Raw genomic sequence first — 9,332 nt, forward strand, 5'->3', positions numbered from 1 at the left:
CGTTGGGATCAACACAAACAATTGAGTGAGAACTGATCACTAAGGCAGCCTGTGATTAGCCATGTTTGACATAGAATCCTGAGGCCATGGGTGGAGTAAATCCAGAGTGAACCCCTAAAGCCTTATTGTAGCCACTGTACATCATTCCTGATTATTTGGGGGGAATTGAGGAAAAAGGGGGATGTGAGTTGGAGGGTGAGGGGGAGAGTCCTGAAAGTACAGGCCAAAGGTCACTGTCTTCAAGAGGCTCTAGCCTAGTTGAAGAGGCAAGGCATCATTACAGGTAACATTAAGGAAATTAAAAAAAATAAATAAAGGGCGGTAAATATGAGAGCTACCACAAGCCATTATTATACATGATTCATTGCCAACCAGTGATAATGGAGAAAATGAAAGCTATTGTATTAGTCAGGATAGGATATGCTTTTGTTGCAGAAACAATCAGCTCTGAACTCTCAGTGGCTTAGCAAAATACAAATTTATTTCTCACTCATGCAGTGACTGCTGTGGATATGGTGTCTCTCCAGGACAACTGTCCTCATGCCTAGCTCCATGATGCAGATGCTTTTATCATTTTATCCTATCATCTAAAGTCTTTCCCTTCATCACAGAGGAAGGAAGAAAAACTGGGCAATTGCACCAGCAGTTAAATGCTTCAAAACTTTGGCCTGGAAGGAACACTTGTCACCTGCTGTATCCTAAGCATTGCATTTAGTCATTTATAAAGCTCATGTCTTCCCAGGCCTCTCACCCAGCACACAGTAGGTGCTCAATGAATATGTGTAGGGTGAAAGAATGAGTGAACACAGGAATGAATTGTCACTCGCTCCTGATAGTGTTACGGCAGTAATGCACACAGCAGCCCCTGAAGCCCAGACTTGGAAAAATCGGGTCTGGCTCAAAAATATTTACTAAAACGGAAAAAGCATTAATTAAAATAACAATAGCGTTAACATCAATTAGCCATGGTGAACGGAAATCACAGGAGTGGGTAAGTTAAATTCAACTTAGTTGGTGGCTGAGCTCACACTGAAGCCCTGGCCTTGCAGACTTTAGCCCTGTCTTAGCCATATCACTGTTTGGCAGTCCACAGCTCGACCTCACACTTCCTGGGTTATCTGGTGCCACCTGTCTTTCTAGCCTTTCTCCTCTGGAATGAGGTAGAAATCATTATCCTCATTTAAAAATTAAGAAACTTAATGAAGGTGAGGTTAATCTGTCCATATATTCACCTGCTGCCACATGTCTTGGATCCTGGGTGCAGGCCACACCAGCTCCAGATCAAAGGAGAGAGGGGTCATAGACAGTGGCCACTCATATGCTGAGCAAAGCACAGCAGCTGAACGTGTGAAATGAGTTGGAAGCTCCATGTGTGCATCAGCGTGGAGAGCAGAGAGTTCCCAGAGAGAAAGGGGAGACTGTAGTGGACAGGTTGAAGGGGGTCACACCACGTGCCGGACCTAAGAATAAGGATCTCTCAACCACGTCTCACTACACACTATTTGGTCAAGAGAAACCCAAGTGCAAGGAGGACCCGTGATCACAGCCACTAACAAGTTCCTAGAAAATGGTGCTTGTTTGTTTCTGGTCTGGTGGTGGTGGTGGTGTGAGGGGGAGGGGTACCGCTTTGCCTGTCAGTGTTCGAATGTGGACAGGGCAGTGCTGTGGAGGCAGTTGGCAGTCACTGAAGATTTTTCAGCAAGTTGGTGATGTGACCAGCTGTGTTTCAGTGAGATTAGCTTTACAACTGTGCTCAGGGCCCAGGAGATGGCGGAGAGGCCAGAGACGGGGGCCCTGGTCAGGAGGCTGTTGCAGGCAGAAGGAGATAAGGCTTTTAAAAACTACCATAGGAGCATTATGCAGGGACAGATATGGGAGACGCTACAAAGAAAGAGTTGACCAGAAAGAAAGTGACAGTTTGGATATAAGGAACGAGAGAAGGGAGGGAGTTGGAGATAACTGAGTTTTTGAGCTCGAGTGGCTATTGAAGGTGTCCTATGTTATAGTTTTTGGAGATTATTTTAATAACAGTGTCATTCTGTGAGTTGAGGTTTCTCTGGCAGAATCCAGGGATAGCTGTGGAGCAAGGCGAGCCCTCTTTGAGGAAGTGTCTCCTTAACCCCAACCATTTCACACAGCCCTTCCTTACAAGTCCCCAAGGCTTTAGAGCCAATCCATCAGCAGCAAAACTGTCAGGCTAAAATTTCATCTCCATCCTGGCCCTCTAGTGGAGATAAAATGGTTTAAACGTGGGCGAGAGAGTGAAATACAGTGTGGTTGCCAAGTCTAGCTGCTGCTGAGAGAGGGCTCACCGTCCACCCCATGAGAACCGTCTCTCTCCTGCCATGAGCCTTGCTATCAGACACGACCTCCCTCTGGCTCTGGGAAATGAGTTGTCATGTCTTGCTGGGTGGTAAAATTCTTGCAAGCTGACAATTTTTTTTTTTTTTTAATCCACAAGGCCACTGGACACTGCATGCTCAGTCTTTTGGGTTCAACAAGAGGGAGCCAGTTTTGATTTGATAGAAAGAAGAAAGAATGCTGTTTGATGAGAGTGTACTGCATTCCCATTTTAATTTCTGGGGTTAGCTGGTCATGTCACTTTTCACAGACGCCTGTCTCCAGTGGCAATAGAGAGTCTAATGAGAGAAGCTAAGGTTGTGTGCAGCTCCCACACAGCAAATCTTTAGCTCCAAGGAATCAGAGTGAGCTCTCTGGGATTAAGGGGTACCTTAGCCCCAAATCTCTTTTCCCTGTATATGGGCTAAAGCTGGAGAGATGCTACCGGGGAGAAGAGAGCTACTATCCTGCCTTTCTTCTCTGCTTTCTGCATGGGTCTGTGGAGCAGGCACCTCTGGGCAAAGGTGCAGGAAGCATGACAGGGCTCTGAAGTCACCGAGTCTCTCCCTCCAGTGCCTGTGGCTGCCTTTGTTGGTTAGCCCTTCCTGCTTACCATGGTTGACACTTAAGTTGCTGCTGTCTGTGAAAGCTTTACCACTTCTTCTAACCAGCAAGGCCTGGGGCCCCACTTGGCATGGCAGACATGGCATTTGTGACCATTTCAGTCCCTCTCGCCTACCCATAAAAATCACTATCTGTTAGATTGGTTTGTGAGTAAATTTCCTTCAAAATGGCAAGATGATTGGAAACCTCTATCTTTTCCGGGGGAAGTGTATATTTAAACAGACAGGCTAAACTTTTTATAGATTGTTCTGGTATTGTGTTGCTGGGAAAAGGTGGAAGTTGACTACAATGTTCTCTTCCCCATTTCCTATAGTTTCAAGTGGAGTTTCTCACTAGTACTAGAGACTTTAAACATTTCAAATCTCCAGTGATATCTATATTCTTTTGATGTACTTTGAGTAGAAACTAAAGCAGGAACAGGCTTCAGAGTAAGCTAACCAAAGAATCTGGGAGCTTTTCATCACTTTCCATTAGCATGAACAGTAATCTCTGCCCTGTCGGATTTTGTTTGAAAGGATGTTTGCTGTTTAATGAAGATAAACATGTTGTTGGGTATTTAATATGTCTCCTCAAATCAGGAGCTGAAAAATTCATGTGTGCAATTCAGTTCTGTTGCCACAAAAAAGATTCTGCATGCCCGAACGTTTCCTTAGTCATTGGCTGAACTTTTGAAATATGCTTGAGCTGAAAGATCAGATACTGAACAGATATTTTACATACAAAGCCTTCTGTTTCAATGGTGAGTCCCAGGGGCCTCTCAACCACATCTTGCTACGTAATATTTGGTCTAAAGAAACCTGAGTGCAAGAAGGACACGTGATCACAGCCACTAACAAATTCCTAGAAAGTGCTTCTGGGTGCCGTTTCTGGTTAGGTGGTGGTGGTGGCGGCAGAGTGTCTAAAGCCACTCTCCTCTCTGTTTGAACGTAAGTTCTGCTCTTGCTGCTACCCTTGGCTTTGGCTCTCACCCTGACTGGCAGGAGGGAGGGAATGACTGTTCGTTGCTGTTGGTGTCTGAAAATCTGTGGGCAGAATTCTGAGAAAGCGGATTCCAAGGTCAGCTATTCTCTCTCCACTTTTTGACCTATTGGAAGAGGGAGGAAAAAAAAAAAAAAGGCTTGCATTCCAAAGTTGTCTATATCTTAAAAGAGAATTCCTTTTAAATGTTTAGAGTTTGGGAATGCTGGTTTTGTCATTTAGTATTTGGAAACCTAATATGCTGACATTGTCCTTGGAGGAGGACAGTTTCCTAATGAAGTGGGAACGGTAAACGAAGTAGTGACTTTGCTTTTAATTTGAAATGTGTTACCTTCCTTAGAGTTAAGAGGTGATTTGAGATGTTCCTGTTTCCACATTCAGCTATTTCCTGGTTCTGTGATCATCATAAATTCCATAGCTCCAAAATATTAGAGCAAATTGTGTTTTCTGCAGGAGTTATTTACGGATACTCAAATGGTGCTTTCTGAGGAAGGAGACCTGTGCATGAAAACTATGTGGGAAAACCTTTCATATCAGCCGTAGTGGTAGAACTTCTGAGGAGCTGGCTTTGAGGGTAATAATATCCTCGTGGCTGTGAGGCTGAGATGAGGGGAGGCCCGCGTGTGTTCTGCTGCCAGCCAGCACCTGGCTGCCTCAGGCGTCCTGCCTGGTAATGAAACCCATGAGTATGTGCAAAGACTAGGGGGACCTGGCGAGGAGAAAGGCGGGGCCGAGGTCAGAACCACGCCATTATAAGCTTAGATGCAGAAGGAGGCCAAACTACCTCCAAAGTCACCTGGTTAGTAAGGCGATCACTGTGTCAGTGAGGTGACCCGGGACTGATCATCAGACACTTCCCACCGACCGCCTCACAACCGAGTTCTGTGTTCTTCAGTCCTCCCCAGTCTCACGTCTCTTTCTCCTGCTGCCTTAAGGAAATGTCCTTTTGCAGTGGATATTATCATCAGTTTGAATTTCTGAGAACATTAGCAAACAGCCTGGAGAAGAAGGTTTTGGAAGTTTTCGACTTTTGTTGTTGCCAGGTTGGTTCTGAGGAAGAAAGGATAACAGAAGATTGTACACATCTGAGTGATGGAAATCAAACAAGGTGAAGGAATGTTGTATGTCATCCCCTCGTCCTGCAAACACCGTGCTCAAGGTGATTCACTTAAGTGTCTATGGTGTTAAAACATAAAAGAGTTCAGATGTAATTCCACATCTTTGCAGTTGTCATCTCTGTGCCCATTTACGAGGTGAATGGAAGATTGAGTCAGTTACCTTGTTAATCCACATGCACGATACCTTCTGTCTGAATTATGGAAGTCAGGATTATTTTATTCACGTGTCAATGCCCTCTAGTGGCCAGCATGGTGCGCCTTCTGAGAAGGACTGTCCCTGGCTTCCACTACTTCCTGTCCCTAACTAAATTAAGCACCTACTTCACAATAGTTGAGTATGTGTCATTTCAAGTCCGTATTTCCTTACCAAGCTTTGTCTCCCACGTAGAAAAAAATCAAAAGTTTGTTACAGGACAAAGAAAGTAGTGCTATCGCTTTGTTGAAAGAGGATAAATCTATCTATTGCACGTCTATATTATAAGTCTACCGGATGTGATAGAAAGCTCTTTAAAACTCAGATGTAAATATTTTCACAGCTATTAAAGTGGGAGAATTGTACTATTGGCAATGATGGGCAGGTCTTCTGCTTTCCATCCATCAACAGACTTTCCATCCATCAACAGACAAGCTTTCCACAAAGACAAAAATCTTCTCAGATATTTGGTTGGCCAAGGGAATGTTTGTTTTTCTTACTTGGGAAGTTGACAAAGTTCATATTCTGCTATCTATATCACTTTGCTATAGTTTTATATTAAAGCATTATTCACTCACAGTGATCTTTCAATGAACTATGTAAATTATGCTTTGGTTTTGATACTTTATTTCCTAGTCATTTCAACCAGTGTTAGATGAGTGGCTACTGTGAGCTTGATCCAGTGCATAGGAATCGCCTGGGGATCTTGTCAAACTGCAGAATCTGATCCTGTGGTCTGAGGTAGGGCTGGAGATACTGCTGGTCCAGGGACCACACTTGGAGTAACAAGGTGCTCGGTCATGCAGAGGACAGAAGTTTGTTTGCGGTGAGGGAGAAAAGTGGGAGACTCAGTTGGGAAGGTACATGGAAACTATGTTGTGGACTGTCAGACAGTCTTGAATGGAAACTCTGAACTTAATTCAGGAGGCAAAGAGCCACCAGGAACAAGCGATGTTGAAACAAGGAAGTGAATAGATCGAAACTGCAGTTTAGAAGATTAATCTGGCACATGTATATAAGATCGACTGGAGTGGGGAGTGATGTCATATTCCAAGAGAAGAAGTAATAGATAGGACAGATAACATGATCAATCTTAGCGACAGGGAGAATAGCGAATGGATAGGATACAGAGAGAGATTTCCTGGATGGCTGGGAGCAGGGTTGCACAATTACCATAAATAGGAAAGTTGCCAACGTTTTTTGAACAGGAAAATGACCTGGATGAATATGCAAAGGTCACTCCCAAATGGCCTTCCTCGTCCGTCTTATCTAAAACAGTACTCGAATCTTCTTACCCTGCTTTAATATTTTCATAACACTTTTTACCTTATAAATCTTAAATTTATTTGTGCCAAACATTGAGGACCTCGCCCACATGGAGTTTACAAAGTCTAGTGTAAGAGACAGACAGTAGACATGTAAACAAATACATATAATTAGAAATGAAGGAAGAAGAACGTGAGAAAGAATAACAGGATGGGAGGAGTGGGTCTCCACTGGATGGGAGGTGTGGGTCTCCACTGGATTGGGTGGGTAGGGAAAGCCTCTAATAGGAGATGGCATTGAACTGAGTACGAGAAGGGGCACAGTATGGGGACAGGGTGGGGAAAATAAGACAGGCAGATGGAACAGCATATGCAAAGGCTTGAGGCGAGAAATGCTGGGGACATTCAAAGAACTTGGACCAGTGTGACTGGAGGCTAGGGTGAATTAGGAGAAGAGCAGGAGGAGATGAAGTTAGAGAGGCTGCAGATAGTGACAGAGGGATCAGATTTTGTTCTAAGCGCCTGGAAAGTCATGTAAGATCTAAACACGCGGGATGTCTCTAGTAGTTTGACTATTCTAGGTGCCTCATATAAGTGGAATCATCCTTTGGAGGATGGCAAGAAAAGTGGAGAGGCCAGGTAGGAGGTGATAGTGGTTTGGAATTGAATGATGGCAGAAATCTCAGAGAGAAGGTTCAAGGCAGGTTCAAGATAAAGGATATTCTCAAGAAAAGCTTGTAGATTTTTCATGTGGATAAAGAATGGGGAGGTGATGAGAAGGGTAATTCTCAGGTTTCTGGATTGAACAGCTGAATAGATGAATGCACCATAGACACAGATGGGGAGGACAGGGCCGGAACAGGATTTTGGAAATATTGAGTTTAAGGTGTATGAGAAACGTTTTTTTTTTTTTTTAATTGTGGTAAAATACACGTATTAAATTTACCATCTTAACCATTTTTAGATGTACAGCTTAGTAATATTAAGTACATTCACATTGTCGTGAATCCAATCTCAACTGTTTGCATCTTGCAAAACTGCAGCTCTGTACCCATTAAACAGTAACTCGCCACTCCTCCTCCCCCCAGCCCGTGGCAGCCACCGATCTACTGTGTTTCTATGAATTTGACTACTCTATGTACCTCATATAAGTGGAATTGTAGGGTAATTGTCCCTTTGTGACTTTTCACTCAGCATAATGTCCTCAAGTTTCATCCATGTTGTAGCACGCAGGTGTCAGAATTTCCTTCCTTTTAAAGGCTGATTAAATACCCCATTGTACGTATATATATCACATTTTGTTTATCCATTTGTTGGGTCCGTGGGCACTTGAGTTGCTTCTGTCTTTTGATTATTACGAATAATGTTGCTATGAACATGATGTACACATATCTCTTTGAGATTCTGTTTTCAATTCTTTGGGGCATATACCCAGAAGTGGAATTGGTGGATCATATAGTAATTCTATTTCTAATTTTTTGAGGAACTTCCATATTGTTATTTTTGTTGTTGTTGTCTTTTTTTGTGACCAGTAAGGGGATCGCAATCCTTGGCTTGGTGTCGCCCGCACTGCGCTCAGCTAGTGAGCGCACCGGTCATCCTTATATAGGATCCGAACCCGCGGCGGGAGCGCCACTGAGCTCCCAAGCGCTGCATTCTCCCAAGTGCGCCACAGGGCCGCCCCCTCCATATTGTTTTCCATAAAAACTGCACCATTTTACATTCCCACCAACAGTGCACAAGGGTTCCAATTTCTCCACATCCTCACCAACACTTGTTTCTTCATTGTTTTTGTTTTTTGATAGTAGCCATTCTACTGGGTATGAGGTGGGGAGACATTCTTTTTAATGGATATTTCAGGTGGACAGTTGAGTCTTCAGGTCTATAGCTGGAGAAGTCTGGGCCTGAGACATAAGTCCAAATTTAAGTAATCTTCCATCCTTTCAATGGTTTTTTTTTTGTGGGTTTTTTTTTTTTCCATCCTGATTGTAAGCATTTAAGGACTTAGAGACTTAGATTAAATAATCATATTTGTATTGAAACTATTTAATCTCACATATATGTTTGAAATCATATATAAATTAATTATTAAATATTCCCTTTTTTCCACTTTCGTATTATATGAAATAATTTTACTTACAAACTTCATCTACAATATCAGTGTCTTCCTCATCTTTTGAATCTCTTTAAGGGTCATCTAATACCATTTTCCAGAGCACATCAGCTTGATGTCCAAGTCATTTGCAATACAGTGTGTTTTGAATTACCAGGAATTTTATCCCAAGCCACAAGTACCCATTCCTATATTTATGATTTACATTTGTTAAGACCTTACTGGCCAAAACAAGTCACATAGCCAGGCCCACAGTTAATGTGAGCAAGGATATGGGTAGGCATGAGATACTGGGGACCATTACTGTAACAGTATCCTGAACCATATTATTAAGAGATTTTCTTCCCATTCTGTCAAGGAGTCTATTTTCAGAAATTATACAACTTAACTATTTGCTGTGATGCTTTTGAAAGTAATCTTTAAAAAATTTTTTTTTTTTATTTTCAGTAACATCCAGTGCTTGCAACTGTGAAAGTCATACTCTGAAGAATAATTATTAGTTAAATTTGTTTTCTTCCTTAAAAAAAAAAATTCTGTTAGATGACTTTTATAAACATGCAAAATTAGCATCGGTCAAGGCAGTTTTAAGATAATATGTCTTCCATAAAGAGTACTTTATTGTTCAAAATAAAATATTTAGGAAAGCAACAAATGATATGATAAACTTTATAAGGACTCGAAAATTAAGGAGACTGAGTCTT

Source organism: Galeopterus variegatus, unplaced genomic scaffold (genome assembly GCF_000696425.1).
Source record: "Galeopterus variegatus unplaced genomic scaffold, G_variegatus-3.0.2 Scaffold508, whole genome shotgun sequence".
Taxonomy (NCBI): domain Eukaryota; kingdom Metazoa; phylum Chordata; class Mammalia; order Dermoptera; family Cynocephalidae; genus Galeopterus; species Galeopterus variegatus.